Source organism: Rhinatrema bivittatum, chromosome 2 (genome assembly GCF_901001135.1).
Source record: "Rhinatrema bivittatum chromosome 2, aRhiBiv1.1, whole genome shotgun sequence".
NCBI lineage: Eukaryota > Metazoa > Chordata > Amphibia > Gymnophiona > Rhinatrematidae > Rhinatrema > Rhinatrema bivittatum.
Genome location: NC_042616.1, coordinates 734,755,147 through 734,772,572, shown reverse-complemented (window position 1 = coordinate 734,772,572; position 17,426 = coordinate 734,755,147). Strand labels below are relative to the sequence as shown.

Genomic DNA, 17,426 nt, shown 5'->3' with positions numbered 1-17,426 from the left:
AGGAGAGTATAGGAATCCCACCAACTTTGCGGCCCTGAATAAGCTTTTGAGATTGGAACGGACTGGTAAATTGTCACTAGCTGAAGCTCATAGAGGTTTAAAACATTCCCTATCTGTGAGGCTCTAGAGGCGGCTGGCGATGCGATGGAACAGTGATGGTACCTTTCAGGTCTCAGACTCCATGATTAGCCGCAGTTTTAAGCAGATCTCTAGGGTGATGACTAACTCATACTATAGAGAAATGCAATACAAATTTCTGTGGAGGGAATATTTCTCTCCCCATTTTCTTTTTCGCGCCAATTTACGTGAAACTAGCCAATGTGCCAAATGTTTCATGAATGTGAGTACTTTATCACATGCCTTTCGGGGCTGCCCACGTATACGCCGTTTTTGGATGGCGATTGTACAATTCTTGGAGAGGCTGCTGGGTCTAGCTGTTCCTCGCCGTCCTATTTGGTAGCCTACATTCTACTCAGGTGAAAGAAGCGGAAGCACGACTCCTCATTCAAAAGACGTGTTATGTGGGGAAAAAAATTGATTTTATTGCAGTGGAAAGGTGCTGAGGCACCCACCTATTGGCAATGGAGGAACAACTTTCACAATTTATTACAAATGGAGAATATGGCATCCCATACATCGCCTCTCCAACACCGTGGCTTCATACGTATCTGGCTGGTGTATATATAAGCGCTACCATATAGGATTCGCAGTCAAATCCTCAACGTTTCCGGGGAGGAGCATTGATATTTCTCAGCCGACATAACTCGCAGTTTAGAGGTCGACCACAGAAGATCTACCCTCAGGATGTACTTATACTGAGTTGGCTCGACAGCTGTATGGGGGTGGGGGGTCATTGTAAAGGAGCTCATCTTTGTATTGCCACCCTGGGGGTTCAGAGTACCACCGCCCAGGCATACTGTTTTCTGTTATTGTTTGGTTTATGCTCAATAAAAAAGTGTTAACATTAAAATAGAATGGCATACGCTGTTCTCCATAGCCTTTATTTATAATACTATTATTCACATTTATACGCTTGACATTCAGCTGTCATCAGCATTCTTGCACCCCACTGTTTTGCGGGCTTTCCAGGTATAAAATGGCCACGCACACATTGTTCCGTGTCAGACGCTGGGAAGTCTTTGAATAGAAAGGACATCATACACACATAGGCGCTGATCATTACAAAATTAGAGGTGAGCATCTTTTTCATTCTATTTTTGTATTACTTTCCATAAACCACTGTGTGCCTTAGTAAGTTGGACTATATCTTAAAAATCACAAAAAAAAAATCAGTCATTTATTATACAGGAGCTGAGCCGTATGCATACAAATTCACACTGAACATGTAAGGATTTGAGCACGCTGAACATGTAAGAACTTAACAAGTTGGCTGTTCCCCTGAAGGAGTATCCTCTGAAACACTGGAGTGTTGGGCGTTTTGACAGCATCAAGGGTGCATGAGGACCATTACCCATGCACAATTCATCGGAACAAGCACATAGCCTGAATGGGTGAAGGAACATCACAGCACATGTATACAACGCTGGAATAAGCACACAGCTTTCCAATTTCAGCAATATTAAGGAGATCGTAATCAATACACACCTCCAGCGGCAATTATCAGATAAGTACTGTTTTTGCCTATAATGGGATTTTGCACTATACTTAATCCCTAAACAAAAAAACCTGTTTCAAGCGGCTAATGATTATACCTTTTAAGCACATAGAAGCTCATGGGTCACCAGATAAGATATACTAGACCTTGTGCTTTATGATGGTCGCTGGAACACAGGTTCCTTTAAGTAAGAAATACCGCTGTATTTTAAGTCTAGCTGCAGCATTTTGTAGTAGTTGTGGACAATATTTTGAAATCAGATTAGTGTGTGGTGGTCAAATAAAGCAAATAGCGCGTTAAGACTTTAGAAAGGAATGAAAAACAAAACTGAAAATATATTTTTGTATAGATCTATGGTGCAACTACACATTCAGTACTTTCTTCGTTCTCATTGCCCTAGCTCTAGAAGAAAGACGGAGAAGGGCAGCAAAACTGATAAAAGGGATTGAATGGCTCTTTATGAAGAAAGGTTATACAGGTTAGGGCTCTTCAGCTTGGAGAAGAAACAAGAGGATATGCTACAGGTTTATAAAATCATGAATGGGGTGGAATAGGTAATTAGGGAACTGTTATTTTTTCCCTTTCAAACAGTACTAAGACTAGGAGACAATGAAACTAAAAGTAGCAGATATTAAATTGGAGAAAGTATTTTTTCACTCAACGCACAATTAAGCTATGGAATTTGTTGCTGGAGGATGTGATCAAGTCAACTAGAACATGACAAAGAGAGTTTAGGATAAGCTCCTGGAAGAAAAGTCCATGAATAATTATTAGTCGGATAGATCAATTAACCCTAGGAGTGGGCAACAGGAAATCCTGATACTAAGTAGGAGGAACCACAGAAAAGCAGTATTTTTGGCTTTTTTGGTGGTGGCTTGGAGTGGGGCTGGCGTTAAGTTTTGCATGTTAAAACGTGCGCGTTGGACGCACAGTGATTTTTTTGTATGGTATTTACATGTGATGAACGCTACACGCTGGTTTGGACACGCTAATCCCATTATTGCATCCGGAGTTATTCTAGTGAGTCCAAAACGCTTGGCCAACCGCATGGCAAGCTATGCACTAGGCTAAGCACACTGTATTATATTGGCCTGAATAAGTTTAAGATTTATTTATCGAGTTTTATATACCGTCATTCGGTTTTGCATCACAACAGTTTACAAAGTTTCAATGTTTAACAGTGTCCAAAAGATTCATGCGATTATTAAAGATATTGTAGGCTTTATAAACGTAGTTCGGATGTCTAACTATACAGGTTCTTATAAGTGGTTGTATTGGTTCCTCATGTTTACATAGGGCCAGTAGGGAGGGAAGTAATATCTGAGAGTCATTGGGTGTTTTGGTAGGCTTTGGTAAACATCCAAGTTTTTAGTTCTTTTGTAAAGGTTTTTAAGTTTTGCTGTGTTCTAAGTTTGGTTGGGAGGGTGTTCCAGAGTTTGGGACTTCCTAGGGATATGGCTCTCTTCCGAGCTGAGGTAAGTTGTTTGGAACGAGTAGGTGGAATCTTTAATAGAACTTTGTTAGGTGAGCGGAGGTTTCGCTATGGAGAGTGGAGTTTTATAGATGTACTTAGCCAGTTTGTTTGTTTTTCGTATATTATTTTGTGTAATATGGATAGTATTTTGTATTCTATCCTGAATTTTATGGGGAGCCAGTGTAGTGATATAAGTGTTGGAGTAATGTGATCGTGTTTATTTCCTGTGAGTATTCTGGCGGCTGTATTTTGGAGGATTTGGAGTGGTCGGATGGTGGTGAGAGGTAAGTTGAATAGCAGGGAGTTGCAGTAATCCAGGTTGGAGGAGATGAGTAGTTGAAGGACTGTTCTGAAGTCGTTGGGGGAAAGGTATTAGACGAGACGTAGGGTTAGGAGTTTGTGATATCCATCTTTGATTTTAGTAATGATGTGGTTCTTGAAGGATAGTTCATTGTCAATTATGACTCCTAGGTTGCAGGCATGAGTGAGAGGGGAGATTGCCGCTTTTTGGTTCATTATGTTGAGTGGTGGTAGTTGAGGAGAGTTGTTCTTTCTATCCAGCATGATTATTTCTGTCTTATCGAAGATGCACAGCACCAGCAGTCTACTCTACTCTGTTCTTGCAGTGCTGTCTCATCAGCCAATAAAGAGGTGCATTCAGGTAAATACACAGTTTTACCAGCAGTAGAATGCATCTTTTCAAAGTGTAAACCTTTCTGCCAATGCAGCATGGAGTTTTATGCTCACAAAATATGCATTCAAAAATGTGCAGTAAGCTTAGCACTCTCGCTTAGAAATTCCAAGCTAATCAATGCATAAAGTATTTCCTCACAATGCAGAGAGGTGCACTGGCTGAACTCATTTGTTTTAATGGTGGAAACTTTATGCCTGATCAGAGGTGGAGTAAAGTTTCCAGAGTTGCTGTGCTGGAACTTCAAACTAAGGGCCAGGCAAAAAAAAAAAAAAAGTATTTCCTGCTTGCCACTTTTAGCCTCTGCCACTTAACCAGATAAGCACAGACATTCGGCTAACTGGCCAGTTACCTGTTGCCACTTAGACGGATAAGTACAGATTTATCTGGCTAGCTGGCCATGCTGCAGTATTCTTGGCAGATATGTTTCCAGCAACGTGCCCCCCGAGTTAAGATGCAGGGTCATCTTGTGCTGACCACACATTTTAACTTGGTATCAGCACATTTTAACACACAATACATTAGCATACCATTAGCTTACTGCATCAGGAGTTTAAAAGATTTAACCTGTAATTAAAACTCTGCACTTAAATCTACAGCACAGTTTCTTAACGTACAGCTTACTGCATCGGCTGTATGAGAATAGTACAGGGCCATCAGCATTGCATGACTAAAACTTATTCAAGGGTTAGGTACAGGAGTCACTCAATGGAAGAGATTATTGTGGGGGAACAGGAAAAAGGGGAAAGGTAACAGTGGCAGGAACAAGTAGAAAATTAAGGAACTGATGCAATATCAGGCACCGAGCTCAATGCACAGCTAAAACGCGCATTTTGATGGGCTAGACATATGCTCAGTGCAATAACATTAGCGCATACAAAATGCACATTCATACTAGAGCATAGCTATTTCACGGTCATCACATGCAAATGCCAGCTGGTACCCCCCCCCCATGTAAAAAAATAAATAAATGTGTGCGGCCAGTGCACACATTTTAACGCTAAAAAATTAACACCTGCTCTGGTGTTAGGTTTTGAGGCACTCTAAGCCATGCTCAGAAGAGCAAAAAAAAATTTTGTGGTTCCTCCTACTTTATATTGTTGCAGTACTAAGCAGGAGGAACCACAGAAAGCTGCAAAAAAAAAAAAAAAAACTTGACAGTGGTCAGGTTAAGAAAAGGGATGCTTAATTTACCAGCGCCCATTTTCCTAACCTGCGGCTGTGCACCGGTTAGGAAAACAGACGCTCAGAAAATTGAGTTTGTTCTCCTTACCTGCGCACAGCCAATTCTCCCGAGCGCTCAATGGCATGGATGCGCAAATTAACCATTGCACAACCCTTTTAGCATGCCAGCTCATTAGACTATTAGATCGAGCTTCCAAGAAAGGGGGTGTGCGGGCATTCAAAACGTGTGTCCAAGTTGGATGCACACATTTTGTGCACATAATATTGCATCAGCCCCTAAGTGAGAGTAGGGTGCGCACTGTAAGAGAGAGTGGCTGCAACCAAATAGAAGTGAGGACCAGTGTGATTATGTAGGGTGGAGAGGGAAGATGAAGCAGTCACAAGGACCCACGTCTAAAGAGGGGAGGGGGCGGTTTCATATAGGGTTTAACTGAACGCAAGGATAAAAGGTAAACGAGGGGGAGAGTCATGATCAGGGTGCCATCCAGGTCAATCGTATCCTCAATCTAGCCAGGGGGAGAAAGGTGTGGATAGAGGAGGAGGAGGAGGAGGGGGGGATAGTAGGAGAAACTGAATTAAGATGGGAGTAGCACAGAGGCTGCAGAGGAGAGAGAGAATAAGGACGCCAGGTGGGGCGTAGGGGGGAGGAGAGAGCAAACCTACCTGAATGGCTAGGGAAAGGCCGCCCAAACCCGCCCTAGTCCCGTTTAAAAATCAAAACAAGGGGTCACGGCTGGGGAGAGCCGCACATGCGGCAAAACAACTCCCGAAGCACCGTTCACACAAATCCCGAACAGCCGAGCAGAGAAAGGCCGGGAACACAGGGCGGCGCGGCACCGGCGTCGGCTCGGGATTTCCAGCACCTCCCTCCTCAGCCCCACAACTCGAAAATGAAACGCTAGGAAACATCAAACTGGGACTCACTCTCTAGCTGCCAAAAGTGGAGAGAGGGGAGTGGAAAAAAAAAGCAAGAACATTAAAAGTGAAAGGCTTTGGGAGCTGCGCTCGGCCGAGATGTACCTTCAAGTGCTCGGATCCGTCCTCCCCTCACTGCCCAGCCGCCATCTTGCATTTCAAAACCACACTTTTTTTTTTTTTTTTTTTTTTAGTGAAGGGGAGGGGGAAGGTTTGTATACGAACTGTGAACTTTGAACCGAGCCGTTAACGTTCCTATTTCAAACTCCTGTCGCTCTCTTTAGGGGGAAAAAATGTATGTGTGAAGGGGGAAAAAAGGAGTAATGGTCAGAACTCCAAATTGCAGGGGCGGGAAAAAAGCGAGCGAAGGGCCCGCTGTGTGCCGGGAAATAGGGGGAAGGCAAGAGAGTGAGCCGCGAGCCCTGCCCTCCCCCTTCGATTGTTCCACAACCCAAATGATCCCTAGTCGCTGCCACAGTCCCCTCCCCTATCATCATGCACACACACATACCTCCCATTCCCAGACCTCTTCCGTTACTCGCCCCCGCTTCCATCAACCCAGTGGGCAATGTCTTCTGCCACATGTGAGTCTTGGGGCGGCCGCCGGGCTCTGACCATGGGCACTGTTCTTCCCCGGCCCTACTCAGTAGAAACGGAACTGGGGGGGGGAACCATCTTTGTATAAGGGAGTGAAAAGGTGTTTTCCCTACAAGAAATGGGAAGGGGTTCTCCATCTTCTGCAAATGTTCCCCTCACCAAATGCTCCCAGTTGGCTGCGCACTTAGGGTTGTGAACTTTCAGTTGTGAAAATTCCAAACACTTGGACGCACGGAGTAAACTTTTCACCTTTGTCCTTCTACACAACTATTTATTTAAAAAAAACCCCAAAACACACAACTTATTACTTGCACTTTTACAAAAACACTGTGTACAAAACAAGGTACAACCAAATCATCCCAAAAATAAAAATGCCAATAACATTCTATTAGAAATTATAATTACTTAACTGCCACTCCCTCCATTAGGAAAACATGCACTTGATTTGAAGAAGCAAGGAAGGGAGCCATTAGCATTGTTGTCCTGAGCACATGCTAAGGGATTTCTCTGGTGGAACTGTTTAACTGCATTGCAAAATCTTCATTCTGGCTAAGTATTTTCTGCTTATTTTTACTTCTTTTTGCTTATTGATCTGAAGTTGTGTAGAAGCTTGTGTAGAAAGCTTCTGTGATTATTTACTGCCTGTGTTTTAACTTCTTTCTAGTCTGTTTCATTTTGTGTAGAAGCTTGTGTAGAAAGCTTCTGTTGATTATTTCCTGTCTGCAAAGCTATAAGCTTTTAAACTGGGAAAATCTCTCTAGTTTGGGGTTAGCTGGCACAACTAAAAAAACTGGGGCATAAAGACTGTTTTTTTAAAAAAAGAATTGACCAAAAGGCAAAGACAACAGTCCAGAAGTGCCCTGCTTTACCCAGCTTGTCCCAGGCTAAACTGTTTGACTCCCTCCCACCCCTGGGGCTTGTTTCTAATAAAGACTGCCTAGATTACCATTGGCAGCAAGATAAATTAGTACATTGGTTACAGTCAAGGAAATAAAGTCACAAATTACCAAGATGAGGACTATCCAATGTAACTGCTGTGGAGCCTTTATTCTGAGGGAAAGCATCTGGAAACTTAGAGCTTGCCCAATTTGTGCACAACTCTCGTCCTTGAAAATGGAGCTGACTGTGATTAAAGATCAATTAGCTTCAATTAAAAGAATTACACCCACATTGCATTACTCAGAAAATAATTCCCCAATACCACAAACAAACCAGGAGTCAAGAAAAGGAGATCCATTAGGCTCAGGTAGGACCCACAGTCACCCATTCTTGACAGAAGAGCAGCCAACAGGTATACCGCCCCACTCAAACAGTTCATTAGGAAATTCTTTAAAAACCAGGAATACAGTTGGCTCTGGTAGAATTAGACCTGTGATGAGGAGACACACAATGTACTAAATGCAAAAAGAACAACAAGCCTTCTCTAAAATAAAAACTGAAGAAGTTCTTGAGAAAAGCATTGCAGTATTACCAGAAAAGAGAGAGAAAACACAATGCATGCAGTATTTAAAGATCCATAAGCAAAAAAAAAAATCTAATTGAGATGGAAAACTGTCAACAGTGGCACTACCGCAAAAAGAAATAGTGAAGTGAATAACAAATCTCAACAAATATCTCACAAGGAGTCCAGGAAATGCAATAACCGTAAAGAGAGTACCTGGAAGGCTATGACCACAAATGCTCATAGTTTGGGAAATAAAATCCCAGATCTGCAGGCCCTAATGGCTGAGGCAGAATTGGACATTGTTGCTATCACAGAAACATGGTTCACAGAATCTCATGAATGGGATACAACAATACCAGGCTACAACTTGTTAAGGAAGGACAGAGAGGATAGAAAAGGGGGAGGTGTGGCTCTTTATGTCAGAAACAACATCCAAGCAACTGAGCTACAAGGAAGTTGGGGTATTGAAGAAGCTCTATGGGTCGACCTAAAAAACGATGACGGAGCATCCATTTATATTGGAGTGGTTTACAGGCCTCCAAACCAAAAGGAAGAGCTGGACAGAGATCTGGTTAAAGACATCCATAAGATAGGTAAGAAGGGAAAAGTGGTGATCGTGGGTGACTTTAATATGCCAGATGTAGACTGGAAAATCCCATCTGCAGAAACTAAAAATAGTAGAGCGATAGTGGATGCCATGCAAGTATCTTTGTTCAAACAAATGGTGTTGGAACCCACGAGAGAAGGAGCTATACTCGACTTAGTGCTCACTAATGCAGATAATGTCTCAGATGTCCAGGTGGGCGCCCACCTCAGCAGCAGTGATCATCAAACGGTATGGTTTAATATCACTAAAATAATAGGGAAAAGAACCACAAAGACCCGAGTTTTACAGTTCAAAAACACAGACTTTGAGGAAATGGGGAACTACCTGGAGGAAGAACTTAAAGGATGGGAGAACGAGAGAGATGTGGATCAGCAGTGGACCAATCTAAAAGGAGCAATCACCAAGGCAACTGCTCTATATGTTAGAAATGTAAAGAAAAGCAAAAGAAAACTGAAACCTATCTGGTTCTCAATGGAGGTGGCTGACAAAATTAAAGCTAAAAGAACAGCATTCAAGAAATATAAAGGATCCCAAAGGGAGGAGCACAAAGAAGAATATTTGTATCAACTGAGGGAGACAAAGAAATTAATCAAGTTGGCAAAGAGTCAAGCGGAAGAGAGGATTGCCAAGGAGATAAAAAATGGTGACAAAACATTTTTCAGATACATCAGCGAAAAGAGAAAGGTCCAAAGTGGTATAGTGAAATTGAAAGGTGGTAATGATCAATGTGTAGAGAGAGACGAAGAAATGGCAGAAATATTAAACGAATACTTCAGCTCTGTGTTCACTAAAGAAGACCCTGGAGAAGGACCATCTCTAAACAACAAGAAACTGGAGGGAAGGGGAATAGATGAAAATCCTTTTACAGTAGAAAATGTGTGGGAAGAACTAAAGAACCTGAAAGTGGACAAAGCCATGGGGCCTGATGGGATTCATCCAAGGATATTGAGGGAGCTCAGAGATGTTCTGGCGGGTCCGCTGTGTGACCTGTTCAATAGATCCCTAGAAACGGGAGTGGTGCCGAGTGATTGGAGAAGAGCGGTGGTGGTCCCGCTTCACAAGAGTGGGAACAGGGAAGAGGCAGGCAACTACAGACCGGTTAGCCTCACTTCGGTGGTGGGAAAAGTAATGGAGTCACTGCTGAAAGAGAGAATAGTGAACTATCTACAGTCTGGAGAATTGATGGACCAGAGGCAGCATGGATTCACCAGGGGAAGATCCTGTCAGACAAATTTGATTGACTTTTTTGACTGGGTAACCAAGGAATTGGATCAAGGAAGAGCACTAGATGTCATCTACTTGGATTTCAGCAAAGCTTTTGATACGGTTCCGCACAGGAGACTGGTGAATAAAACGAGAAGCTTGGGAGTGAGTGCCGAGGTGGTGACCTGGATTGCAAATTGGTTGACGGACAGAAAACAATGTGTGATGGTAAATGGAGCCTTCTCTGAAGAGAGAGCGGTTTTAAGTGGTGTGCCGCAAGGATCGGTGTTGGGACCGATCCTGTTCAATATCTTTGTGAGCGACATTGCAGACGGGATAGAAGGTAAGGTTTGTCTTTTTGCGGATGACACTAAGATCTGCAACAGAGTGGACACGCCGGAAGGAGTGGAGAGAATGAGACGGGATCTAAGGAAACTGGAAGAGTGGTCGAAGATATGGCAGCTGAGATTCAATGCCAAGAAGTGCAAAGTCATGCATATGGGGAGTGGAAATCCGAATGAACTGTACTCGATGGGGGGGGAAAGGCTGATGTGCACGGAGCAGGAGAGGGACCTTGGGGTGATAGTGTCTAATGATGTGAAGACAGCAAAACAATGCGACAAGGCGATAGCAAAAGCCAGAAGAATGCTGGGCTGCATAGAGAGAGGAATATCGAGTAAGAAAAGGGAAGTGATTATTCCCTTGTACAGGTCCTTGGTGAGGCCTCACCTGGAGTACTGTGTTCAGTTCTGGAGACCGTATCTACAAAAAGACAAAGACAAGATGGAAGCGGTACAGAGAAGGGCGACCAGGAAGGTGGAGGATCTTCATAGGATGACGTACGAGGAGAGATTGAAGAATCTAAATATGTACACCCTGGAGGAGAGGAGGAGCAGAGGTGATATGATACAGACTTTCAGATACTTGAAAGGTTTTAATGATCCAAAAACAACGACAAACCTCTTCCGTAGGAAAATAATCAGCAGAATCAGGGGTCATGATTTGAGGCTCCAGGGAGGAAGATTCAGAACCAATGTCAGGAAGTATTTCTTCACGGAGAGGGTGGTGGATGCCTGGAATGCCCTTCCGGAGGAAGTGGTGAAGACCAGAACTGTGAAAGACTTCAAAGGGGCGTGGGATAAACACTGCGGATCCATAAAGTCAAGAGGCCGCCAATGAAGAGTGGGTGACTCGCCAGAATGATGGCTATTGACACAATACCCTTATTAAATAAACATACACATGCTTACTGTGACTCCTACATCGCTCTAAGCTTCAACAGCAAGAGGTAATGGAAAAAAGGATTTGCACTCACAAAGAGGGGAGTAGCTGGCTTGTTACGGCGGTTACTACCCCAAACCAAATATGCCTGATACTTCACTTTCAATGCATATACAGCATAGCTCTCTGCTTCAATGACAGGGGAGAAGAATAACTGATACTTCACACATCCAGCAGAGCTCTCTGCTACAACGGCAAGGGAGAAGAAAAAGGGTTCGCACTCAAAACGCGGGGAGTAGCTGGCTTGTTACGGCGGTTACTACCCCAAACCAAATGTGCCTGATACTTCACTTTCCATGCATATCCAGCATGGTTCTCTGCTGCATCGGCATGGGAGAAAGACTGATACATCACGCATTTCCAGCATAGCTCTCTGCTTCAACGGCAGGGGAAAAAAAAATTAACAAACAAACAAACAACAAACAACGGCAGGGGGAAAAATAAAACAAAAACAAAAAACTGATGCTTCACGCATATCCTGCATAGCTTCAACAACAGGGGTGAAGAAAAAAAGGATTCGCAATCACAAAGCGAGGAGTAGCTGGCTTGTTACAGCGGTTACTACCCCAAACCAAATGTGCCTGATACTTCACTTTCAATGCATATCCAGCATGGCTCTCTGCTTCTACAGCAGGGGAGAAGTAAAAAAAAAAAAAAAACCAACAAGAGCTGTACAACATAGTCTAGGTAAAACAAATAAGCATGGGTGTAGCTTGCTTATCGCGGCAGTTACTGCCCCTACTACCCCTAACTAATCAAGCTAGATATTTCACTTGCATGCAGCTCCATCACTGCTCTCTACATTAATGGTGGGGGTGGAAGGGGAATAGAACAAGGAGCTAAGAGTAACAGATAAGAATGAGAGAAAAAATGTGTGAGGCTTGCTGGGCAGACTGGATGGGCCATTCGGTCTTCTTCTGCCGTCATTTCTATGTTTCTATGTTTCTATGTTTCTATAATCAACATAAGAATGTGCATTCGTTTAGAACGAATTATGCAATTTCAACACCATTGGACAGAGGCTACCAGTGCCATTGGTCGGCCCCTGTCACATGGAAGGAGTATTGGATGGTGTTATGGTTTTGAGGTGTGTGATGGATTCTTAGGTGCTGCAGTGATGGCCACTCCCACAGGGAGGAGCCCCACAGGGAACTACAGTACTGGGCTAGACTCAGATGCACAAACACAAGAGATAGTTTTATTGTACAGCTTGAGGAGTTCACCAGAGGGGGCAGTAGTGAGTAGATTCCTGCAGCAGCAGTTTGGGATCCTCAGCTGAGGAGACCTGTCCCACATTGGTGGTATAGGGAGCTCGGATACGGATCTTCAATGAGGAGCTGTAGTTGAGTCAGATTGGTAGATGATAGATTACTCACACTCTTGTAGCTGTAATGGTGGAGTACCCAGCAAGTAGTAGACATAATAGCAGGTACCAAGGTAGACAGCTCAGGCCCTCGAGGAGCGAGTACCTGGATATTGGATAGGCACCTGGAAAGAAGCATAGGGCCCCCGAGGAGCGGGTACCCAAGTTAGTAGAACCCCGGATGGTGAAGAGAGCTTTCAGCAGCAGCAAGAAGCGGCAGAGCAGCTTAGACCGGACGAATCCAATCCTTGCTAACTCAAAGTTAGTCAGCAAATGGGCAGCCTAAATACCCGGATGTTGTAACATCACTCGAGGGGGAAGCCCCCGAGGTTCGCACCAACGTTGGAATATAGATGTGGGTAGTGGGCGCACCCTAGGAGGACCTCAGGTGAATCATGGCGGAATGCCTTGCCATAGCCGTTCCGGGAACGCCAGAGAATGCAGCAAGCAGACGAGGCGGTTGCCATTTTCCCAAGGCTGGTGGAGAAAGCAAATATTGAGGTGATGCACATAGGACGAAGCCGTCTGAGTCCGATGGACGCAACAGAACCCCCTTCAAAGGACCTCCTCCAGACCCCCTTCCTGGTCTTGGTTTCCGAGGATGTGATCGATGATACTGATTCAGCATCTCTTTATCCATGATATTAGCCATAGGTTCCCACGAGTTATTTTCTGGTCCATAGCCCTCCCATGGCAAGAGGTAGTCCCAAACTCTGCCTCTCTTCCTTACATCAAGTATTGCATCAACTTTGTACTCTATGTCCTTTTCTGCATCAACAGGAGGGGGATCTGGTGGCTTGGTGCTGAATTTGTTGAGAATGAGCAGTTTCAATAGAGAGATGTTAAACGCTTTATGGATCTTCTTTTCTGGGAGAAGTCTGAGACTATAGGAGAGGTTGCCCAGACGTCAGAGGATGGGAAATGGTCCCACATAGCGTGGAGCGAAGCGAACTGATGGTAGCTTAAGTCTAAGGTGTTTTTTAGACAGCCAGACTTTATCACCAGGCTTGAAGTCAGAAGCCTTGCAGTGATAAGCGTCATAACCCCTTTTAGCTCGGATTCCAGCTTTAATGAGCATCTCCTTGGTCTTCTTCCAAAGTTGTTGAATCTCATCGGCAGTAGCTTGAGCTGCCAGGAACAACACTGCTAGCGGAAGTGGCAAAGGTGGTGAAGGTAGTTGTCCATATACCACTTCGAATGGTGTTGATCCAGTAGATGTTGCGGATGGGAGTTGATGGCCCATGGTAACAGTTCAGCCCAGTCATTCTGACATGAACCAACATAGGCACGGAGGAACTGCTTGATGGTACGGTTCATCCTCTCAGTTTGGCCATTTGATTGAGGATGGTAATATGAAGTGAAGTCGAGAGTGATATTAAACTTCTTGCACAAAGCCTTCCAGAATTTGGCTGTGAACTGTACACCTCTATCTGAAATGATGTGTTTAGGCATGCCATGCAGGCAAAAAATATGGCTGATGAAAAGCTTTGCAAGTTCACTAGCAGTTGGTAAGCCAGGAAGCGCCACAAAGTGAGCCATCTTTGAGAAACAATCCACTGTTCCCCAGATGGTATTGTTGCCCCCCCGAGAGTGGTAAGTCCACCACAAAGTCCATGGCAATGTGAGTCCAGGGCTCGTCTGGTACTGGCAAGAATTGAAGCTGGCCCCAAGGATGTCCGGGCGGAGGTTTCTGTCTGGTACACGCCGCTACATAAGCAAAGGTGTCTTCTTTCATAGACGGCCACCAGTAGTATTGCTGTAACTTCGCCAGTGTTCTCCTTGGACTCGGATGTCCAGCCAATTTAGAGTCGTGAGCCCATGCTAGTAGTTTCTCCCGGAGGTTGTTAGGCACAATAGTCTTGGCCGAGGGCACTGGGTGAGTAGCAGTAAGAATGACTCTCTCTGGGACAATGATATGTTGCGGAGCATCAGGTATATCTTCAGATATGAAGGAGTGAAATAGGGCATCTGCTCTGATGTTTTTATCTCCAGGTAGATATTTCAAGACAAAATTAAACCTGTTAAAGAACAGGGACCATCTCACCTGTCTATAGTTGAGGCGCTGGGCATGGCGAAGGTATTCTAGGTTTTTATGGTCTGTAAAAACCGTGATTTGATGTTGAGTGCCTTCGAGCCAGGGACGCCACTCCTCGAATGCCATCTTTATCGCCAGTAGCTCTTTATCTCCAATGCCGTAATTTCTTTCTGCCGGCGTGAAGCGTCTGGAGAAAAAGGAACATGGACATAGGATCTTGGAGGCCCTGGTCTGACTTAGCACAGCCCCTTCGCCAACATCTGAGGTGTCAATCTCCACGATGAAGAGGCATGCAGGATCCGGATGAGAAAGACATGGCTTAGTAGAGAAAGCGTCCTTCAGCTTTTGAAATGCAGCGACAGCCTCAATAGACCAATTGGCAGCATTGGCACCTTTCTTTGTCAGAGCTGTTAATGGCACAGTTAGTGAGGAGTAATTCTTTATGAAGGTTCTGTAGTAATTAGTGAATTCAAGAAATTGTCTAAGAGCTTTTAGACCAGTGGGTTGAGTCCATTTCTGAATGCTCTCAAGCCTTTGAGGATCCATCTGGAACCTTTTCTTAGACACTATGTACCCTAAGAAAGGTACAGATTCCTTGTGGAATTCGCATTTGGACAGCTTTGCATATAGACGATTCTCCCACAGTCTCTGTAGAACTCTCTTGACATCCTCCTTGTGGGTATTCAGGTTTTGTGAGAATATCAGGATGTCGTCCAGGTATACAATGACACATTGGTAGAGTAGGTCTCGCAGGATGTCGTTCAACATGTTTTGGAAGACAGCTGGGGCATTGCACAAGCCAAAGGGCATCACTAAGTACTCAAAGTGTCCGTCCCTGGTATTAAACGCTGTCTTCCATTTGTCACCTAAACGAATACGAACAAGGTTATATGCTCCTTTAAGATCAGGCTTGGAGAAGATCTTGGCTCCCTGTAGTCAGTCAAATAGCTCTGAGATGAGTGGTAAGGGATAGCGGTCTTTGACCGTGATCTCGTTTAGACCACGATAATCAATGCATGGACATAAGGTTCCTTCCTTCTTCCCCACAAAAAAGATGCCTGCCCCAGCAGGAGACTTAGATGGCCTTATGAAACCCTTTTGAAGATTTTCTTGGATGTATTCAGACATCGCTTTATTTTCTACCACTGAGAGGGGGTAGACCCTTCCCTTGGATGGTTCAGTATTTGGTTTCAAGTTGATAGCACAGTCGTAGGATCTGTGTGGAGATAGCACATCAGCGGCTTCTTTAGAAAATACATCCTGAAAAGATGCGTATTGAGGCGGCAGCCCAGGCAACAACGAGGTCGTTGGCATGCAGGGTATAGGAGAGACTTCCTTCAGGCACTTGCCATGACAATCTGGACCCCAAGGTGAAAGCTCTAAAGTAGCCCAGTTGAATTGAGGCATGTGCTTTTACAGCCACGGTAATCCAAGTACTAAGGGGTGCATAGCCTTCTCTAGCACAAAGAAGGAAATGGTCTCTGTATGAAGAGCGCGTGTTCTTAAACTTACTGGTTCTGTAAGTAAGGTTACTTCACCCTGTAAAGGCTCTCCATGGATAGAGGATAGTAGTAGCGGAGGCGTCATGGTAGTGGTGAGGATCCACAGATGTTCCACTAGACGTTTTAGTATAAAGTTTCCTCCTGCCCCGGAGTCCACTAGGGCAAGAGTCTGAAATTCAAGCGGTCCGCATATTAAGGAGACTGAAGAGAGAGTAGAGGAGAGGGTGCAGTTAGACCTAAGAAGAGTCCTCCCACAGGACTTAGGTCTGCTAGTTTCCCAGACAGATTGGGCATGTTTGTACAACATGGCCAGCTTGTCCACAATACATGCAAAGGCCCAATCTTTTTCGTGTTCTTCTCTCTTTAGAACTCAGGTGACTGCGGCCTAGTTGCATCGGTTCTTCCTCGCCAGCAACAGGATTAGACTGAATAGGCTTCGATATGGTCTTGACTCGGATTTTTCCCTGGCTAGGTCTCCTGGAACTCTTGAACTCATCCCGAAGTCGATGATCAGTCTTTGTGGCCAACTTCATCAGGTCCTCCAAGGTCTCAGGCATTTCTCGAGCCGCCAGTTCATCTTTTAGCCGAGAGTTCAGGCCTTCAAAGAAGAGTGTCTTCCGGCATCTCGAATCCCAATTTAACTCTGAAGCCAAAGTCTTAAATTCTATGGCGAAGTCTGGTAAAGGTTTATTACCTTGCTTCAGATGAACCAATATAGATCCTGTTATAGTGTACCGGGCAGGGTCATCAAATACGGATTTGAATAGTTCCAAAAACCCGGTAAGATCCTTCAGGATGGGATCATTGTGCTCCCACAGCGGAGAAGCCCAAGCCAGTGCTCTTCTGTCCAGATAAGACAGGATATATGTGGTCTTGGCATACACTGTAGGAAAATGGTTAGGTTGCAAAGCAAAATGCATGCAGCATTGGTTGATGAATCCCCTATATCTCCAAGCTTCCCCTGAGAAGCATGTAGGAGCAGAGAGGGGTACAACAGTCTTAACCGTCACTTCTGGCGGTGTTTCTTCTTTACCTGTGGTAGTAGAAGGGTTCATATGTTTTGTTCAACAGTTTTGACAATGTTTTATGTTTTATGTTCAACAGTTTTGACAATCCCATCAATGGTACAATCCCTTTTAAACTGGCAGGCTTTCCCAGTTATTCTTCACTGTTAAATTACTATCTCCTTTTCTTCTGTTCCAAGTTGAAATATGTCCCTGTTTTATTGTAACTGCAATTTTCCCTTCTTTTAGCACTTGTTAATGTTTTTTATCACTTTATTGTTGTTCACTCCTTGTTATTTGTAAACCGGCATGATGCGATTCCCTTCGCGAATGCCGGTATAGAAAAGACTCAAATAAATAAATAAATAAATATGTGAGTGCAGTAGATTAAAAGCCACAGTCAAGCTATCCAGCGAATTCTGTTGTTCGGAGATTCGCTGGGCCAGGCCTGGAATGGCCTGCAATGCGGTGAGCTGAGCCGAATCCATGGAGTTAGCAATCTGTTATGGT

General features: G+C 44.3%; 1 protein-coding gene across 6 annotated transcripts in view; it reads right to left on the bottom strand.

The window, feature by feature from the left end:
* Nucleotides 1-6,532, bottom strand: part of ZHX1 (zinc fingers and homeoboxes 1) — a 114,969-nt gene extending 108,437 nt beyond the window's left edge. For 3 of the 6 annotated variants that reach the window (XR_003854912.1, XM_029591884.1, XM_029591886.1), the window contains exon 1: nt 5,986-6,331. The gene's annotated coding sequence lies outside the window, so the exon portion shown is untranslated. Of the gene's footprint in view, nt 1-5,889; nt 6,333-6,391 lie in introns of those variants that run through there. The other 3 variants (XR_003854913.1, XM_029591885.1, XM_029591887.1) reach the window with 3 other exon arrangements.
* Between the last annotated feature and the right edge of the window lie 10,894 nt (nt 6,533-17,426).